Source organism: Idiotropiscis lumnitzeri, chromosome 22 (assembly GCF_059441095.1).
Source record: "Idiotropiscis lumnitzeri isolate Australia: NSW breed Sydney's pygmy pipehorse chromosome 22, RoL_Ilum_1.0, whole genome shotgun sequence".
In the NCBI taxonomy this organism is placed as follows: Eukaryota; Metazoa; Chordata; class Actinopteri; order Syngnathiformes; family Syngnathidae; genus Idiotropiscis; species Idiotropiscis lumnitzeri.
This window is the reverse complement of record NC_142412.1, coordinates 3,792,544-3,814,413: the sequence shown is the minus strand read 5'-3', so window position 1 is coordinate 3,814,413 and position 21,870 is coordinate 3,792,544. Positions and strand designations below refer to the sequence as shown.

Genomic DNA, 21,870 nt, shown 5'->3' with positions numbered 1-21,870 from the left:
TCCCCCTACAGTGCTGTACTTATTTAAATTCACAAAATGGCTAAAGTGGATCACTCCTCTCCTCACCTGTATTCTTTCTTTTAATTCACTTAAATGGCAGCAGTTTTTCTTCCTAGCAGTTTATTTGCACTGCATGTATTTAGGGGGGTGCTGGAGCGTATCCCAGCTATCTTCAAGGAAACCTGAACGAGAGATTTCTACAAAAACAAAAAAGGGGGATAAGAAAGAAAGAGAAAGAAACCATCTGTGGGTGTTTGTAATTGCCTAATAAAGTCTTAAAATTTAAAAAAATATATTAACCTCGTGGCCACTTTTGATCATGAAAACTATTTGTTTCTTTAATTCTTTATTGACTGAATTTAATAAAATTAATAAAACTGGTTTCATGCTCATAACACGACACTTTTCAAAATTGTATTTTTTACAATGCTTGCGCCAATCAATATAATTTTTTACATTTTCAATCAGATTCGTTAAAAGGGCACCGAAATAAATTGATCAAATGTCGCGCTGGCCGGGAGGGGGGGCAATGCCGGGGCTCGACCGCCCTGCGCTACTCCCCCTCCCTCAGCCCCGCTTGACTTTCCAGTATTTCCTTCATGAGATATTGCAACACTTAGAAAAAGTGTACAGCGCCAGCAGACAATGAATTTTCAGCACTAAAAAAACGAAACTTCATTAACAGCTAAACTAAAAGTTTCCAATGTAAATTTCCACCTTTATATAGTGTAAAAAGACATCCTGAAGCCTGGGCAGCCATTAATTTGATCGTCCAATATTTCCCTTATGAGATAATGCCTGATGTTTTTCAGGATCTTGTGTTGGGTGTAAAACTAGACCCATGTTGTAGTTTTTTTTTTTTTTTTAATTCCCACATAGCAAACTGCCAGTACTCCGAGAAAAAAAAAAACACATGCTACTGTTGTCACCTAACTACAAGTATGCTAATACCTTTCACAGCGAGCAGATTCCGAGCCTTCGCTACTGAATTTTTTCCCTTCTGGGGCAGGTCTTACATGACAGAGGCCAAATAACTTTGCCAGTGTGACACAACATTTCAGTGATGGGCGGCCTTGGGCGCCAGCAGACAATGAATTTTCAGCACTAAAAAAACGAAACTTCATTAACAGCTAAACTAAACGTTTCCAATGTAAATTTCCACCTTTATATAGTGTAAAAAGACATCCTGAAGCCCGGGCTTGATTTGCTGTTCAAACTTTGACTTTCTTCGCGGACCCGCAGAGGGCGCTGCTGTCCGATATGTATATATATATATATATATATATATATATTGTATTTTTTTTTTAAGCATTTTTGAAGGTGCGCGAAGCTGTCAGTTATGAATGAATAAATGAATAAATAAATAAATAATTAAAGAATGCCACCTTTCATTTCACAGGGAACACCGGACGGCGTACCAGCAGGTAAAAGTCGGAGTAATTAAATAAATACAAAAAGAATGGCTGGGGAATAAAAAAATAATACGTTTTAATAATAATTTGGTTTTTTTGTTATAACATGAATTTCACTCTCTCTCTCTCTCTCTCCCCGTATATATATATATATATATATATATATATATATATATATTTATTATATATATTGTATTTTCTTTTAAGCATTTTTGAAGGTGCGCCGCTAATTCGCGGATTTTCAGTTTACTCAAATAACCCAGCAGCATGTAGAATTTTTTACGTCTTGTCCTCACTAATGAGCTACCAAGCATGGTTAGACACGGCGCACATAAACATCCCCTGCAAAGCTAGTCAGAAATCACCACCGGCTGATGCACACGCAGAGCAGCTGCAGCACCATGCAAAGCAGGAGATGGCAATGTTAGACAATAGGCACAAGTATGTCAATGAAAAATGTCCAAACAACATTTTGAGGGGAAAACTGCAAACCCACGCCTCCAGGGGAGACTGCGACCTGAACGCAACGCCTTTAGGGCAAACTTAGGGGCCGCTTGGCACCGTCTGTGCACCGAAATATCAAACACAAAAAACCCTATTATGCCTTTAAGAACACATTTCACAATCTCTCCCCACCCAAAAAAATCTAATTAATTTAAATTTCCGCACAACAGTTCATAGACGTTATTCAGTACCGTGTCAAAGCATATTGGGTTGTAATGCTAAAACTAAATTGGAAAATACAAATATTGGGTATATAATTGATTTACTAAAAAGCAATTTCCCATGTTCATAATTTTCTTTAAACGAGTCAAAAATGGGATTTTTTTTTTCTGCATGAATGTTGCCAGAGAGCAGCGGACAAGCACCTTAAAACGTCATTCGCCTACACAAGGAAGAAGAACATGCCCGAGGCGCTCCCGTGCCTGTCAAAAAAATGAAAAATCAGAGCAGTAAAAGAACAAGCACAACATGAACATTACAAATCAGCAATCACTGACCACTGCAAAAGGGAAAACCACATCATGGACCGGGACCGTATTAAAAGGTGCTGCCTCAGTTACGGGTGCTATGTCTGTCTTTAACACATACATAAGGCTCACATAAGGCATTATTGGGCACAGGCATGGTAAAACATGCAATAGTTTAAAACATACAGTAGCATGCATGCATGCGAACACTTACGCTAGCATGGATGCTAGCGTTTGTTTTTAAAAAGACAGCGGGAGCAAAACTGAGTTTGGTTGAACTTAAATTATTGAAATATTCAAGTTCACATTAATAGACAATATTCAGATTCAGTCTCTCGTGGCACAAACGTTGCAGACATGGGGGCTAATTAGCTAACGAGCGTGGCGGTTAATTCGACTTAGCAAAGCTTTGGTGGTTTCCAACATGGATAGTGAGGGGTCTTGTCTTGTGCGGGGCTGTAAGATGTGTGTTAAACCAGACTGTTGTGCCCAAGGGTCGATACTACTTAATATGGGATGTAAGAAGGCTTAAATAAGCAGCAACGTGTCACATTTAACCTTCAAATAATGGTGCATATCACTATATGGCTCCAAAATGTGGACGCATGCTAACAGCTAGCAGCTCATTGTCCCGACTGGAAAGTTGCTCCTTAGCTGTGATGTGCCTAGGGTTACACTATCTATCATTAACAAACACAGCCAGCCCTCCTCTTTCCTCTTACCTACACAGGACTATACGGACCTTCCCAAATGCGAAGCCCTGGATGTCCAGCAGGGTTCGCTCTCTCCTCAAGGCCCGTGACGCTGCCTTCAGGTCAGGCGACAAAGCCCAGTACAGGGTGGCTCGTGCTGACCTGAGCAAAGGCATCAAGCTAGCCAAGGCAACCTACAAGGGGAGGCTGGAGGCATTTGCAAGCAAAATCATCCAACAGTGTTGCACATAAATAGACAGGCAACTGCTCCTCAACAAGAGTTGGAAACACCAGAGCTTATTCCCATTTCTCACACAACTTGTGGACATACAGGGGCCGGCAATTGTCGCACCATGTTGTCAGTGCTGCCTGTTAAAGTAAAAGCTGCCAAAGGTGACTGTGTGATCTTAACATATGCATTCTTGGATCCAGGCAGCACCGGAACATTTCTCGGGTAACAATCAATCACGACTAACGTGTTTTCTGAAGCTGACCTATTTGTCATTAGCTGAACCCTGAGCAACTGTGATGTTAATTTGCAGTTGACAGAAGTAACAAAATGGCCGCCCCCTGACATGGATGAAAAAATTTGCATTTTACTGCTTAACTCATATTCCATAAACACAAAATAAAACAGGTTTCGGCAAGTGGGCCTGCATAGAACATATTCCTGCAATGGTATCTGTCAGTTTTAGGAGACCTTTAAGTGACAATTTGAAGTTCTTCATTGTTAAAAATTGCCGCTTTATGAAGTAATTTGAAACAGAAAAAAGAGCTTTGTTCAGAAACGCTGCTTATCCATAACACTGGGAACACAATTTTTGTTGATTTTTTGGCTCATTGCTGGGTGCAGAAAAATCTTTTTATCAGGTGAAAATTACAGAGTAACAACTTTCTACTTTTAAGACATAGTAGGACATTTTTTTATATTTACCTAATAAAAAAATAATAAAAAAAATAAAAGAAATAAAAAAATTGCACCAATACTATAATTTTGGGCCGATTAACACCAAGTTCGCTACCCCAGCCAAAAGCCAAAAGTTTAATTAAGATAAAAGAAGATTTGGGATGATAAGAGTCAATAGTGAGGTTATATTATTCCCACTTGTGACAGTGACGAAAAGCAGCAGCAGGACAATCCAAGCCAGCGCTCATTAAATGGCCTATTAGACACTCGGACATGGTGTGTTTACAGCACTAAAAAAAACAAACTTTTAAGAAAACCCAAAATTTGTGTCCACATGAGAATTGGAATTAAAATTGAAAAATTGACTCGCCAATCATTTTGCATCCCGAGCCTCAGTTGAAGTACCTTTTAATGCTGATGAAATCATTTTTAAATTGTCATTTTTCTAATTGTATCCAACTTCAATTTCCCAAAACAAGATTTATGCATCGCATTTTTTTTTTTTCTTCCAATAGTTGGCTTTGCTCACAGTGAAGGATCCGGAATCATCAATGGACGGTAAGTGGTTTCAAATTGAACTCTGATGATTGTTTTCATGGTCGTGTTGCGCACTTGAAACATTGAGCTTAAGGTTTGTTTACTTTTTTAATTCAGCAACATTGAATGCATTAGAATTGTTTTATTCATTTTTAATGTTTGTCAAATTCGGCGGGCTAGATTAAAACGTTTAATGAGCCGCATGTGGCCACCGGGCCGAAGTTTGCCCACGCCTGATCCAACAAATCACTTTCCAGACTGGGCATGAGGAAAACGCGCACCACACCTCTGCATCCTCAAAGTGATGGGCTCATTGAGCGCTTTAACAGGACCTTGGCAAAACAACTCTCAATTCTCACAGCGGAGCACCAACGAGATTGGGACAGGCATCTCCCTCTGGTTTTGTGGGCCTACAGGTCCGCGTAAAAATGACGCCCACAGCCAATCTCCGCATCCTCGCGCTGCTCTTCCTTCTTGCCGCCGATCTGAGTGCATTAATGAATGCATCCATTGTCATATCATCTATCACTTCTATATGGACGGATCGTGAACAGAGACAGGTAAGTATGAGTCCATATCTTTTGATAACCTTTCTTCCTTCTTTAACGCAGATTGGGCCAAAGCAATCCATTCCAACATCCCGTGTTGATGTCAGCAGCACCCCATCCCCATTATATACAGTGTTGAGATGCCAGATGATGGACCAGAATTTCTTTGAAGCCGTCCACAAGTTTTTCTCCATGGCCTCGCCTAACTCCTCCCGTGCCCGAGTTTTTGCCTCGGTATCTCGTTCTGGCGCTGGCTGTGCGCCGGGTTGGTGTAGCCGGCCACGATGTAAATGCTCTAATCCTCTTATAGAGGTCCGGAACTTGTAAATGGCAAGGAGAGTGGTTCTTTTCACCATCAATGTCTTATTTGTCATAAAATAAGCTGAAGGATACACAGATAGTAGTCACCGATGGTTGTATGATGACATCATGGCTGAACAGTCGACCGGCTCTATATATATACGGGGAGAGAGAGAGTGAAATTCATGTTATAACAAAAAAAACAAATTATTATTCAAACGTATGTTCTATCCACTTTACTTTCTCTTACTTTCATGATGAAAAAACTTTGATAGATCTATCACATAGCTCGATGATTTGTGTTAAACTGCACAAATATTTGAAGAGCCATAGAATTCAACGCCGGCTGGTCAACAAGGTCACGTAACCAGGGTTCGCGAAAGCCGGCGGGCCCGCTGCACCGCGGCAAACCGAACCAAGGAAATTCATCAAATTCATGCATTTCCACAATGGAGAGCAGTGATTTAAAATGTGCTAGTGCCCTACTCGTATCTTGACCCCAGCTTCAAATTAAGTTGCTTTTCTCCATTTCATGCGGTGAGCTATTTATTAAAGAGCAAGAAAGAAAGAAAAAAAAAAATCACATGCATCAGTGGCCTAGTTTCAATGCATGAGATAAATTGCTGATATAAAACTATTTCCGGGTATTTCTGGCTCATTTTACTGGGGTAATTTGACTCCAATTATTAAAACATGGGGAGGTGTGGTTCAGAGAGGCCTTTTTACACTATATAAATGTGGAAATTTACATTGGAAACGTTTGGTTTAGCTGTTAATGCTGTGGTCTGGGATGGGGAACCCCCGGATCTTCCAGACCTCCAAAATGGGAGCGGTAGAGGACTGGAAGTCAGAGAATTATTAGTTTTACCTTTGAACCAGAAATTATTTAAAAGAGGGTAAATTCAGGGACGGGTCAGCGTGTCTTGAATATGCCAATATTTGGCATTTTGACGATTATCGGCATCCGACTTTGTTGTGGCTAATTGATTCCGGGGGATGCATGTGTGCGCCTCTCGACAAGTCGACACGGAAAAGACATTTGAGGGCATGAAGAAAAGGCACAAGTGATGATTTATAAGGTTCTCGGCCTGATAGAAAAAGGTCCCAAGGAAAGGTTTTCTCAACCAGATACAGGTTCCGGAAAAAAAGGCTCTAGTCCTAAGACGGACTGAGAAATTGTGCGGTCCAGATAGAAGGTTCGAGGCCGAAATTTTCAATCATCCAAGAGACTTTTTTGTAGGTCTTGGTCTTATACATACAGTGAACCCTCGCTACTTCGCGGTTCACTTAAGCCCCAACTTAGGTTGTGTAATTTTTTTATCCACCTCCTGCCTCCTCGCCTTTTGGGTCCACCTCCTCCTTGCCCGAACTTTTAGAGGCAAATTGTGCACAGTCCCCAGCATTAAAATGTTCCCGATCGTTTGTGCTGCATGGAGGGTGATGTCTTTAAAATGCTCAGAACCTTTACACAACTATCCAACAGTATATGGAACTCAAAATGCCTGGAAAGTCATTAATTTGATCTATGGTGAGGAAACTTTCAGGGTGAGCAATTTGACATCATTTCGTAAACCTCACGTACATTAGCACACCATCTTGAACTGAATTCATTTTGCCCTGGTTCCTGCAGTAACCCAGGCTAATGAAGTCATTTTTGGAGAAGACTTTGTGGTAGCAACCGCGCCGTCATCATCCTCAAGTTCAAATGCAAGAAGATCCAAACAATCACACTACATTCGCTGATGTTGGCGGAGCGGTCTAAGGCGTTGCGTTCAGGTCGCAGTCTCCCCAGGAGGCGTGGGTTCCGCGCCTGCCCTCGCGGCCCTCCTGCGCATAAAGATGTGTGATATGTCAGCAAGCCTAGGTGGCCCACAACAGAAACTTTCAGGGTGCTGTCATTATTGTTAGTTTGGTTCAAATCCTTTGTTAGTCCTCAGTCAATAGATTGGGATGCCTTTCTACACTATATAAAGGTGGAAATGTACATTGGAAACGTTTGGTTTAGCTGTTAATTTCCACCTTTATCTAGTGTAGAAAGGCATCCTGAAGCCTGGACAGCGGCTTTCTATGTAATGAAGTTCAGTCTAAGGCGTTGCGTTCAGGTCGCAGTCTCCCCAGGAGGCGTGGGTTCGAATCCCACCTCAGACAGAGCCCATTGAAAGTACAAAGCAAACACAGTCAAGAGAGCATTACCAGCTGCCAGGATGGCAGAGCGGTCTAAGGCGTTGCGTTCAGGTCGCAGTCTCCCCAGGAGGCGTGGCTTCGAATCCCACCTCAGAGAGAGCCCATTGACCATTTCTCCTCACAAGGGATGCGGGTCGTGGGGGCTGTAGAGAGGATGAAGGCTCCCTTGTCTCGCGGTAAATGGCATACGACATATGTGAGGTATCCCGGTGCAGGTTCTGAGCTGCAGATCAGATGCCAGTCCGTGCGGGCGTCTTTCTGTCAAAGTCAATCAGCTGTTGACGTGCGCTCACCTGACGATGAAGTCGAACTCTGAGCCTGCAAGCATCAGAACGCCCAACAACGTTGAGAAAGCGCCGTCGAGAGGTGGGATTCGAACCCACGCCTCCTGGGGTGAATGCGACCTGAACGCAACGCCGTAGACCGCTCGGTAGTTAAACTGAACACAGTGTCTAATGTAAATTCCAGGAAATATGTTAATTGTTTACATGCATAAAAACTCACCAAACTTGGCAGTCTCATCGGGCATGGCGAAAAATTTGATATTTTAACGTCTAATATGAACAGGAAGTGAGTTATGAATTTTTGAAAGTCCGACTTTTGCCCTTTTTTGCATGTTTACAGGGGTCATTCTTTTGCACCCTTGCGCGCTAACAAATTCATAGTAATCAATGAAACCATCACTGTTCATGTCAAAGATGGCTGCCACTGCAAACTAGAGTTTCTCTGAACAGATTTTGTTCAGCCTTAGTGAGTCCACTGTAGTCGACAGTTAAAATATGATGTTGTTCCCAACTGAACTCTTGTAAGAACATGTTGGGGTGGAAAATATGTTTCTACTAATCTTGTACTTACATCATATTCAGCTGAAGGAGGCTCCGGGCCTGTCATGATACATTTTTTGACTGGTGTTGCCCAAAACATACAGAAATGGAAGTAAACATTCTCCTAAGCAACTAAAACAAATAAAACTAACAAAAAGTATGTCACATGAAAATTTAATCAGGGGCACTGCCAGACATTTCGAGCCTTCGGCTTTCAGAATACTATTTTCTCCTCCTTTTTACATAACTCTTGGAATGGCCGCCACTTGTTTGCCCATTACTGCACCCCTAATTGCAATCAAGCGTGAAACTTTGGAAAGGACTAAAAAAATAAAATAAAAAATAAACCAAATGAGTTAGCAATGGAAGCAAAGCCGAACTGTGGATGCTAAACGCGACTGTGTGACCTCAGTGCTGTTGCAGCAGCATGGCACTAGGCTCAAACCAGTACTTTTACTATTACAGTACTTTTACCATTGCAGTATTTTCTATCATGCAGTACTTTTTACTTTAAAAAAAATTTTAAAAAGTGTCCCCTCCAAATACAGTGCTGTGTTTTTTTTATTCGTACGAAATAATTTTAAAGGCAAATTTGAAGTTAATAGACTTTAGTGGAATAATTGATTTAGTTTAGCTGTTAATGAAGTTTCGTTTTTTTAGTGCTGAAAATAGATTTTTTTTATTCATGACAAACAGTATGGACTGTCATGGACTGTCCAGTCTATTTTGATATATTAGTGGGAAGTGTGTGGTTCATCTTTATTGTCATCGTCTCCTTTCTCACGTATTTTTGTTCAGAAAGCAGTTTATTCGTGTGATTCATCTTCTTCATTGCCCACCCTCAAGCAAATACATTCAAGCTGACAGTCTACTGTCCCAATGCTATTTTAGTTTTACTTGGTACATCAAATGTATTTAATTTAACACAAAAGCCTCAATATTGTCTGTCAGTCACTCAGCCGACAACACAACATCAGTGGCAAATTGTCAGTTCTGTTGGCAAAAATGGTGACCGATCGCCACTAAAATGCAAATGCACATTACTACTCTTGTCCACTTCAACCTGTGAACGTATAAAAGCATTCTGCACAATAATTCCAATTTTATTTTAATAAATGTGTATCCTCAAATGTGAAAAATTTCAAGAAGATGGATCATCTGAATCATTTTGCAGGACACTGCTGCAGACAGATTGTGTTTTCAGCTTTCAGCCAGGGTAACTGTTTTTTTGGCAAACTGCAGTTGAACTTTCAGGGATGATTTCCATATGCCACGCGCTGACTGAAGAGCTTTGTTTTTCCGTCGCAGAGGTCACACGCTCACCCTCGTGCAATTTCGAGAAGGGCTTTAGAATTTATGCCTCTTCGAGGTTTTTGTAGATGGCTGTCGTTAGAAATGTAAACATTATTGAGATGCGTAATGTTTTTCTCATGAAAGAAGAAAATTTCGGGATGGGTAAGGAGGTCGTCCTGATTCGAGCCATGCAGTCGAGCTGACCAAGTAGTTAAGGCAGGAGGTGTCAGGAACAGTTGGAGATAAAATGGAAAAATGAAAAAGTCCGTAGCAAGCGGAGTGCAGCAAAAAACAAATCTACACAAATGTTCAGAGATCGGGTGAGGTCTGATGTAGGATGCTAAAAATAATACATTTTGAAATAAAAATGTGAGGCAAACATCATAATATTGCGTGGTATGTCAATTGTGTTTTTTTAAAACGGCAACCTATCCTCGCATGTTTCAAATGCTCTACGACTCTGGCCCACGTCAACCGATGAAAGTATAAAGGTGTTCTGTGGAGTATTTTGGATGTACTGACATCAAACATGTTGCTTGCAATAACATAAATGATAAGACTGACTACAACATTGTGGACAGCTGCCCTTTTGTCCAGCTTTCTCCTACACCATCACCCAAACACCATAGTCACATAATGTATAATTCACGGTCAATTAGAAGCATAGATGACTCAGACTTTGTCCAGCAGGGTGTGCTAACATGCACTGAACAGCCCAATGAGTAAAAGGGGAACCTGCCCGGAGAAAAACATCAACGAAAATAATTTGTATTTGTTTTAACCAGTTGGTGGCTTTGCCACCCTTGACGTAGACAGCTGAAATATAACAAGGCGAGCTCCAGAAGTGGCTGTGCCAATCTGTTTGTTACTCGAAAATGTCAGAGTTGTTCACCCTCTACACCTCGTTTCCAAGGTAAATGCTCATCTTGGTGATGACTTCTCACGGTTAGCACGGGTACAAATAATGTAAATTATCAGTGCATTGCCAGCAAAAACTACAGTACATTACACAAATAAGTTGCTTTTTGGGGGGTCATGTCTACTCATGGTAATCACCTACCATATTTCAAGTTTGTGTGTGTATATATTTAGCAGCTTTCATTTTTTTTTTCATCAATGGCAGTGAATGAGTTGAATATGTTTTAACTACATATTTATGAAATATGATTGACTATGCCCGAAGAATTGGAAATGTGGTGAAGGGAGAAATTGTTGCATGAATGACACTTTGACCCTGATCGCGACTGGCAGAACCTGATCCAGCAAAGATTCACGCTTCCCTTTTTGAGTGTATGAGGAAAATGTAAAAAAAAAAAAAAACACTGAAAAGAAGTTCAATGAGTTGAGAAATGAGGTCACTTGCTAAATGAAACACTTTAAGTCCTCCTGCAATTTAATCCCTCTCATGACCTCAGACATCTGAGGTCATCAAATTACAGAGGAATTACACTCCTCAGCCTCCCTGGTAAGGTTTATTCAGGGGTACTGGAGAGGAGGGTCCGTCTGGAGGTCAAATCTCAGATTGAGGAGGAGCAGTGTGATTATCGCCCTGTGAAATGAAAGGTGGCAAGGAAGTGAGTGGGAGTGACGCTACAACCCAAAATAGACACGATTATGTAAATGAGTCCACATACACGGAGTCAAACCCGCATTTTAGCTGCCGTTTGTAACCGCGCTATCACATGGCAAATAACAAGAGGAACGTCTTATTTATGGTGATGCACATAAACGAAAGTCTGCCTCGCAGTGCTGAGGTCGGCGGTTTGAATCCCGGCGCTGGCCTTTCACCTTTCACTGTGGCGATGAGCTTTTGGGGTATGTTTCATAACAGGAGGCTTCAATCAATTTAGGTTTTTAAATGAATTGTAAATGTACTTATTTAGTTGCATTCTTGAACACAGTTATGGTGGTTGAATGTGAAGCCTGAATCTCACTGGACAGCAAAGGTTTGAGTGTTTGCCAATGTAGCAAAATTTAACAAACCCTGACAAAAAAAAGGGTCTCCTTGCTTTGGGCTCTGGACGATAAGGATGGTTACCCTCTCCCTTCCCCTTGTGGGTATTGAATAATTACGCACTAGTACATGTGTGGGTCTAACCGAGGTGCCCCACACGGAAGCTGTCCTGTGGAATAATCAGCATTAGTGACCATTATAAATATTTCAAAGTAGCTCAATTAGATTTTTTTGTTGTCTGATGTTCAGCTTGTCTACAGGGTCTGGCAGCAAGACATTTCCTATTGTTATGTGGTCAAGGGTCCTCACAAGGGTTGCCAAAACAACAAACATGTTTTGAAAGCGTTCAGCAGCACATTTTTCAGCCAATCTCTAATGGACTTTGTGTAGAAATTATTATTGGGGCCCGACAATGCAGTGTGCACACCACCAAGTCTCTTTTTACTGCTTGCCCCAAAAGAGTGCAACCACCTTTATATAGTGTAGAAAGGCATCCTGAAGCCTGGAAAGTCATTAATTTGATTGTCCAGTATTTCCTTCATGAGATATTGCAACACCAAACAGTGATTCATTTGCACTGGATAGAGTTTTCCACGTTTGGCCCCGTGTCGGTCGACCCGCATCGCTCGTATCAGTAATGACTGCCCAGGCTTCAGGATGTCTTTTTACACTATATAAAGGTGGAAATACCATAAACTACATGACGATGAAACCGCCACAAACATGTTTTAAATAAGTTGGCAGCCGTCTTCAGGGCCTGAATATCCTCACTTGGTGGACAAGGCCGAGATGCCCGTGTGGTCCGTCAGTATATTTTTGGTCCAAACCTCGAAATCCTACAAAGTGTAGTTTTTGTACACGCATCAAAGCAGATTCTACGGTAAACGTGCTTTTATACCTCGAAGGCCAGCTTGAGGGTCAGTAAATAAGTAAAATACATCAATTAATCAGCTTCTTTTATTGGGTGGGGGGATAATTGTCATGACGTTTCGCGCGGTTCGGACCGTACCAGAGCTCCTGCGCAGTGGTGTCGCGGGATTCGAACCCACGACTGTCATGGATAATAGCTGACTGTGAACAATGAGAGGCGCAGGGTAACCCTCTGAACCCCGCTCGTGATAAATGCATTTTCAGCTCGCACCAGAGGATTGTAAAACGCTGACAATGCTTTATGAATAGCAGAAGATCATCTGAGTCATGTTGCCACTGCTTCCTGATGCACAACCTGTAAATATAAACAATTGGAAATATTCTTTTACATCTCATTCCACATTTGTAATTCTGCATCAAAGTTGTACTGTACACACAATGGGGTCTCTTGTTGTCCCATCAGGCTTCAGGATGCCTTTCTACACTATATAAAGGTGGAAATTTACATTGGAAACGTTTGGTTTAGCTGTTATAAAAGTTTATAAAATGAATTTCACTCTCTCTCTCCCCGTAAGTTTTTAAGTTTGACTGGACGTCGTGTTGCCCGACTTACATCCCTGCAGGAACAATAAGTGCCGTCGTCCAAAAACGCTCAGAACGAAAACCTCACAGGGGGCTTCACCGGCCTGCCACTTTGAGTACATTCCACGGGCTTTAGCGTGGAACAAAATTCATTTTAGGCACAGCTGTTTAAAGTTTGTAACAAGCAAACTGTCAAGTGTTGCAGACTTTACTCTTTTTTTAACATTAAACGCCGGCTGTGAGGCCCGAGCTGCGACGGCTGCTTACGCTTACAATGCAAACTATGCCCCAATTACACGCCAATATGGAATAATCCGGAGTTTGTTCCTGGCCTCATACACTCTAAAGTACAGTGACAATGGAATCCACTGGCATGACTACAGCGGACATTTGTACTTTCAGTCCTAATACATACTGGCTAATGCAATGCCAAAATTCACGACAGGTGTTTGAGCCGTGAATGAACCCATACATTTTTTTTTTTTCAATGAAAGCTTGTTTTACACAAGCGTGTCATGTCTTGCACTACAACATACATTTCTCACAGACAAGTAGAGCTTTTTCTCAAGCCTTCAAGAGAAGAATGAATTACTGGCGCCGCTAAAAAACCAAACTTTTATAACAGCTAAACCAAACGTTGGCTAGAAAAGACTCAAGACATTGATCTCGGCCGAATTGGGCTTGCGGGATCGCCGAGGCACGCCCGCGACCCTCACAAGGTCGAAGCAGTTCAGATAATGCACATAATGAATGGCTGTTTTTTTGTTTTGTTTTTTGCAGTTACACGACCAATAGGACCCGCACGGAAAAGTCCGATTGTACTCTGTGGCAATCTTATTGAAATATTAGGATGTAGGACACTGGAAAGTTTTCAATTAATTTTATTTTCAATTGCTATTGTATGCAAGTGTTTTTGCACACTAGGACACAGTTGATTTAAGACACAGAACATATAAAATGGGTTTTCCCTTTTGCAGTGGTCAGTGATTGCTGATCAAAACCTAAAATGACACATTTTGTGTGTGGTGACGTCTGCAGTTTTGTCGGCCACTTCAAGTCCCGCATCGAGTGCTGCAAACTAACTTAGCCAAAATATTTTATCGGGATGGCCATTTGAATGAAGGTAAAACTAATGGATCTCTTAATGGGTGGAGGATTTTCAAGAAATATTTTCTTCTTAGGGCTGTCGAGTGGGAAATTAGACGCACACTCGGCCCCTAAGTTTAACCGAATGGAAGCTCCGAACACGTGTGAGATTGTCACTTGCGTTTGGCGGAGCGGTCTAAGGCGTTGCGTTCAGGTCGCAGTCTCCACCTGGGAATTTCCCTGCCTCGCACACCAGCTCAGGCTCCTTCCCAGCCAGAGAGGTGACATTCCATGTCCCAAGAGCTAGTTTCTGTAGCCGGGGATCAGACGTCCCTCCAAGGCAACAAGCCCCGACGGGCGCCGCAGCTGAAATGATCCGCGAGAAGGGCCCGACCAGCGTCCAGAGTCGCCTCCGCGACCCGCCGTGCCCCGACTGTTTTTAGACTATGGCGAGTGGAGATACGAAGGTTAGGTTGATTTGTTTTGATGCTTTTATGAAACACTGAACCATTTGAAGCAATCGGTTCAAAATGAGATGTGCCTCTGCAGCGGCTACATATTTTTACTGCAGTTGCGGCGTTTTGCCACTATGGGGCGCTGTATTAACAGCAGTGCACCAAAAAGACTTGAAGAAGCAACAGATAGAATCGTGTTTTTTCCAAATTTGTTTATCCGCTCGTTGGTAGTATCAGTGTCCTGATTTTCCCTGACGCATGGTACAAACAGGTAAATATACCAGAAGATGGTAGCAGACCCGTCACAACTGATTCCAACATGAAAAGAAAGGGGAGTGCATAGAGATAAGCACTTGTCAGACAATTACTTTCCTTGTGAGGCTACAGAAAGAGAGAGAGCAAAGAGCGAGCGAGAGAGCTTTACTCACATATTATTCGACGCTATTATTCTGAACACAGCAGTAGCTACTCTCAGCTGTTTCAGGCCAGAAAAATCACTGTCTGACTTCTTTTTTTTTTTTTTTTTTTAAGTGCACTGTGGCAAAAAGCTCGCGCACGCAGGAAGCTGACAAGACGCTCCAGAATGAGAAGAAGAAAGTTTCCTCTGTGTAAATATTCAAATATCCCAAGCTGTCTCCTCGACTCGCATATTCACTTGGCAAAAATGAGCACAGGTCATGAAATATTCACTGAGGGCATTGCTGGAGGTCAAGAGCCGCTGTACTTCCCATTTATTCATTCATAACTGACAGCCTCGCGCTCCGCTCGTGCCCGCGCGCACAATCATTCATTCGGGCTGTGAGCCGCGCTCATGAGGGCAGCACCACTGATGATGCTCTCAAGGCGTTCGGAAGCCTGGGCAGCCATTAATTTGATTGTCCAATATTATTTTGTCCAAGTCATTTGGACAATCGTTTAGTTGCATTTTTTTCATTTTAAATTATCCAAATTCTCGAGCATCAGAATTCAGACAGTAGAATAAGGCACATATGGGGTCAAACTCGGGGTCGGCCATGAGGATGTCACAATACGAAATTCATCCTTTTTCGAAAATTGTGGTGTCTGATACTACCGAAGATGGCCCAGGCTAACACGATGACATATGACCAAAAAGATCACCATCACAGACATGACAGAGGAGAAGGCCGCCGCAAACACCTCACAATTTCATATTACTCCCATATTTTGAACAGCTAAACCAAACGTTTCCAATGTAAATTTCCACCTTTATATAGTGTAGAAAGGCATCCTGAAGCCTGGAAAGTCATTAATTTGATTGTCCAGTATTTCCTTCATGAGATATTGCAACACTTAGAAAAAGTGTACAGCGCCAGCAGACAATGAATTTTCAGCACTAAAAAAACGAAACTTCATTAACAGCTAAACCAAACGTTTCCAATGTAAATTTCCACATTTATAGAGTGTAAAAAGGCATCCTGAAGCCTGGGAAGTCATTAATTTGATTGTCCAGTATTTCCCTTATGAGATAATGCCTCACATAGCAAATGTGTACAGTGCGAGCTGAAAATGCATTTTCAGCACTAAAAAACCAAACTTTTATAACAGCTAAACCAAACGTTTCCAATGTAAATTTCCACCTTTATATAGTGTAAAAAGATATCCTGAAGCCTGGGCAGTCATTAATTTGATTGTCCCGCGCAAATCGCAAGCACCTGTGGTCACATGCGCCCCCCCCTCTGCATCGTATTGTCTTTTCATTTGTGTGCTAATTTACTGTCAAACGAAACATAAAACAAAGAGAATTACATGTTGTGTATTTAAAACGACAAACTTAGGGGCCGCTTGGCACCGCCCGTGTTTCCAGCATGCATAAGTTTAGTGTACTTTTAATCAACTTATCAGGTGTGCCGGGTGCTCACACTTGGCGACAAAATGCTTAATTCTAGTCTACATTCTGTCCAAACGTTTCCAATGTACATTTCCACCTTTATATAGTGTAGAAAGGCATCCTGCTTTAAAATGTTCGTCACTACCTCCCCGTGTCGGGAGTGGGTAATTTGCGCGCCTGCTGCCTTCCTTGGATGTGGTAGCCGTTTCTCAGGCTCCCTTGTCTCTGTTCATGGTTTTTATGTCGTGAAACTTTACACACACATCAGGCCGAGCAAATTTATCAATATTTTATACGTAGTGCACTAACATTAATCACATCCAACACGGGAAACCTCACCCGGCCCAACTTGGACCGGACCATGGGGGCATATCACAAAATTATGACATTCAATGTGCTGCACATTGTGTACTGGAATAACTACGTTGACTATTTAGCGAGCTAGTTAGCGCCATCGGTATCTAGCGAGCTAGCGATTTGTGATCGTTAGCAGGATTACACAAAAATTCGATGCAGCAAGTGAATCTTGATCAGCCCAGATTCCGCAAAGGGAAAATAAATTGGGGGGGGGGTGAACATTTTTTTGGTGAAGAAATATTTTCGAAATACTTCACACACGAATGGGCTTCTCGGCTCGTGCGTCGATGAAGGACGCAGCTAGCTGCGAGAACTAATGTGAATTGCAGGACACATTGATCATTGACACTTCGAACGCACCTTGCGGCCCCGGGTCCCCGAGTCGTCGCTTGTTATTTTTGTCTTTTCCAGATAGCTGTGAAAAGTGACGAGTCAGTGGAAACGCCATCATATAGTTTCATTTTTGAGTTGCCTCAGACAGAGCCCATTGAAAGTACCAAGCAAGAACAAAGCAAACACAGTCAAGAGAGCATTACCAGTTGCCAGGATGGCAGAACGGTCTAAGGCGCTGCGTTCAGGTCGGCCTTCTCCCGGACACAAGTTGGGCCACTCCGTCGTCACCCTGCTGTCGGTAGAGGAGGGCCAGCTCGTACAGCGTGAAGGGGACCAGGTAGTGATCATAGCGGATGCGATTTTCACTGAAAAAAAAAAAAAATAGATAAATAACGTTAACTAACACTCCATGTTATAAAAGTTTGGTTTTTTAGTGCTGTAAATGCATTTTCAGCTCGCGCTGTACACATTTGCTATGAGAGGCATTCAGTCCTACTCTGTGCTCCTTTTGGTGTCTTAGTGTGTGTTTCGGGTTGATAACACCACTCCATGTTAAGCAGCCTGCATATAGTCGTCAGGGTATGTATTTAAGTTTAGAGGGTAATGGCAGCGTGACGTGCTGTACCTGAAGACATCTATATGTTTATATTCAGTTATACACCTTGCGCCAATCAATATCATTTTTTACATTTTGACGTACTGCACGGTGCCCTTTTAACGAATCTGATTGAAAATTGGCTAATTGTCCAGTATTTCCTTCATGAGATATTGCAACACTTAGAAAAAGTGTACAGCGCCAGCAGACAATGAATTAAATATGGGGTCATTTACATCTTATCATGGGTCCCAATAATTGTGGTAATTCCCAAGTTTGTTGATTCGCGCCCCTTCAAAAATGCTTAAAAAAAAATACAATATATATAATAAATATATATATATATATATATATATATATATATATATATATATATATATATATATACGGGGAGAGAGAGAGTGAAATTCATGTTATAACAAAAAAAACAAATTATTATTCAAACGTATTATTTTTTTATTCCCCAGCCATTCTTTGGCTGCCAGGATGGCCGAGTGGTCTAAGGCGCCGCGTTCAGGACCCAATCTCCCCAGGAGGCCTGGGTTCGAATCTCGAATTTCCCCATTGTGGGACTAATAATAAAGGGCAAATTCTTTTTGTATTTATTTAATTACTCCGACTTTTACCTGCTGTAAAAAGACATCCTGAAGCCTGGGCAGTCATTAATTTGATTGTCCAATATTTCCCTTATGAGATAATTTTTGAGGAAAAAGTTGCAATATTTGCGCGAATGAGACGCTTTTAGTGTTTGCCTTGTCAAATTTAAGGACCGATCCTCAAGCTAAAGCATATAATGCATTTAAAAATCTTCATCTCTATTTTGTTTATAGATTTTTCTGATATATATATATATATATATATATTTATTATATATATTTATTAGAGCGGTCTAAGGCATTGCGTTCAGGTCGCAGTCTCCCCAGGAGGCGTGGGTTCTGAAACGTTACAGGAAACATGCACACTTCCCAACGCCTTCTTTTTGCTTGTCACCAAAAATGCGATCCTGTGAGAGTGGAAATCTTGATGTATCTATGTAGCGAACTTAAATTATTAATCTGCTTGTGGAGTATAAAGAGGGACTAACGGATTCCCTCCATTACAATGCTTATCTCATAAGGGAAATACTGGACAATCAGAATTGTGGTGCCAGCGCATGTTGCCAGCGGATGCGATTCGCCATGCCCGATGAGACTGCCAAGTTTGGTGAATTTTTGTGCATGTTTCGGGGGTCATTGTGAGTACGATGAGTTGTTGCCGGGAAAACGGCGTACCAGCAGGTAAAAGTCGGAGTAATTAAATAAATACAAAAAGAATGGGACCGCCGCGCCCTCGTTTTGTTTTTCCATCGTGACGTTCACGTTTTATTTACAGGTGAAGGTTTGGATTGTATCTATTGATTGAAAGGAAAAGGGAAGTCAGGCTCTCTGCAGAAAATATAACATTTGTGTCCAAGATGTTTAGTTGCAGTACTCGAGACTTAAGGCATCAAAAGGGCCGGCATTAAATCCAACTCATGAAACAGGCGTCGACAAAGATGACGATGCGCTGTTTTGACTGCCGCAGAAGGCAGTACAGCGGCTTTCCTGCATGTTTGCATGTTCTCCCCGTGTCTGTGTGTGTTTTCAAAGAACGCGGAGTTTGTGCAGGATTTATCGGACTGCTGACGGTCACAAGAGCGTCGCGGTGCCGAATAGATCAAGCGTCCATACCTACGCTGCCAAGGGCTGAATTTCACTCTCTCTCTCTCTCGTTTCCAATGTAAATTTCCACCTTTATATAGTGTAAAAAGACATCCTGAAGCCTGGGCAGTCGAACAAGAATGTGTGTGGACAAGAACAAGAGAATCAAGAGAACGTTATTGCAAAAGGGAAAACCACATCATGGACCGGGAGAAGGGCAGGGTCATCTGCGCGTCTTGTGATTCGATGCTCACTATGGAGGGGGCGGGGCTATGCAGAATCAACACACCAGAAAGTCGTAACTGGCGACCGTTCGAAAACATAAAATATATTATATAATGTACAGTAAATGGCAAAATGGCCGCCCATTAAAAGTTTGGTTTTTTAGTGCTGAAAATGGCGCCGTTGTGGCCGAGCTGAGGAATGCTGGTTTTTTAATGCTTTTCAGAAACATCACAAGCGATATTATAAGATGAACCCAATTTAAGGGATTCCGTCAACACTTGCACATCAGGCTAACTAGACCAGTTGTTTGAAGGAGGCGTGGGTTCGAATCCCACCTCAGACAGTGCCCATTGAAAGTACCAAGCAAGAACAAGCAAACACAGTCAAGAGAGCATTACCAGTTGCCAGGATGGCGGAATTCTACAATCGTTTTGGCCGTGGCTTTTTTTTTTTTTTTCCAACACTGGAAATGAGGCCAGAAGAATGTGCAGGCATCCGCTCCTTTTGTTTTACGTTTTGATTTGTGTTTACATCGCAATATTGGTTTCACTCCAAAGTGTCTTGCAGCCTGTGTCCTAATTTTTACTCTAACATTTACTGTCCAATCTCAAGGATTTGGAGAAAATAGATGGACATTCATCTCCCTGCTAAGTGCCAGCTATTTGATAACGATGTCGAGAAATATGCGAGAATTCAAGAAACAACTTGTAGCAAAGTAGAAAAATGGCGCCTCCCTGTCTCTTCCTTGTAGTCTTCCATTATTATGATCCTAGCAGCTGAGCTAGCGCGAGAGCAGCTGAGCTAGCGCGCTAGTGCGAGCAGCTGAGCTAGCGCCTTAGGCGGCGCTTGTATTTTGTTTTTGTGGAAATTATTATTATTTTTATTATTATTATTATTAGGGCCCGAGCACTGCCACATGTCCCATATCAGATGTCAATCAAAATCAGTAGAGTGAAAAATTGGATGACCCGATTTAATGTTTCCTGTAGTAGCTCAAATTTGTCAAATGCTCATCCCTAACTGGCCTTCACCACCTTCAGGGAAGTGGATCCTCAACACTTACAATTAGCTCCACTTTTTCTAAGTGTTGCAATATCTCATGAAGGAAATACTGGACAATCAAATTAATGACTTTCCAGGCTTCAGGATGCCTTTCTACACTATATAAAGGTGGAATAGGGACCTCGCAGCCGTCGCAGCTCATGGTTTTTATGCCTCGCTTGCAGATCTCAATGGCCTCTCTGATCCAGCGCTGTTGTTTGTTCTCTTCGGTGCGGATGACCCTGCCCTTCTCCCGGTCCATGATGTGGTTTTCCCTTTTGCAGTGGTCAGTGATTGCTGATTTGTAATGTTCCACAACTTGGATGAAAATCAACAAAAGATACTAAATCCTGAGAGTATTTTAACACATAGCGGATTTTGTTTTATTTCGTCAAGGTTCGCTCAAGGTTGCAAAGATGAAATTCACCCGGAGCTCCGTGCCCGAGGGCCGGCTATGAGCCGCGCCGTGCCCGCCAACAGCCTTCCACGGTCGGATACAATGTTTCAAAGTTCCCCGCTGGAAAGGGGACTTAGAAGAAATGAGGGAAAATTCACCCGGAGCTCCGTTCCCCTCGAATGTAAACAGAATCAAAGTTGCCCATATATTTTTTTATGCATAGTCGCATACGTGGGCAAACTACGGCCCGGGGGCCGCCGGCCGTCTAACCGCTCCAGCGCCCCGTCGTGCCGCTCGGCGAAACTACAATGCCCTAATAATAATAAAAGTAATAATATTTTCTACAAAAACAATAGGGACCTCGCAGCCGTCGCAGCTCGGGCCCTAATAACAATAGGGACCTCGTAGCAGGTGGAAGGGAAGGCGCAAACAACAGTTGTTGAGGATGCGACTCGCATCTCTACTGATCACAGCTTTCAAACGGAACTTATTGATTTCTTTTTTTTTTAATTGATAATATTTGATTCGGGATAGCAGCGTTGGAGAGCACCGATGTCATTGAAATTTCCAGGCAGCCGCATCTTTTATCCAGCTCAGGACATTGTTGAATTTGCGCGTCACTAATTAGATGACGAGGCATTTGGCTAAGTTCAGGGCGGCAGAGATTGGAACCACCTCACGAGCGGGCGCCTTCTCAACATACTCACACTCGTTGGACACTGTCTAATAATCGGCTACCGAGGCTCGTACACGCTGGGCCGCGACAGCCACACCGATGC

The 21,870-nt window shown here is 42.3% G+C and overlaps 1 pseudogene; it reads left to right on the top strand.

Moving 5' to 3' along the window:
• Positions 1-17,073: 17,073 nt before the first annotated feature.
• LOC148316149 (5.8S ribosomal RNA) lies at positions 17,074-17,225 on the top strand (annotated as a pseudogene).
• Positions 17,226-21,870: the final 4,645 nt, after the last annotated feature.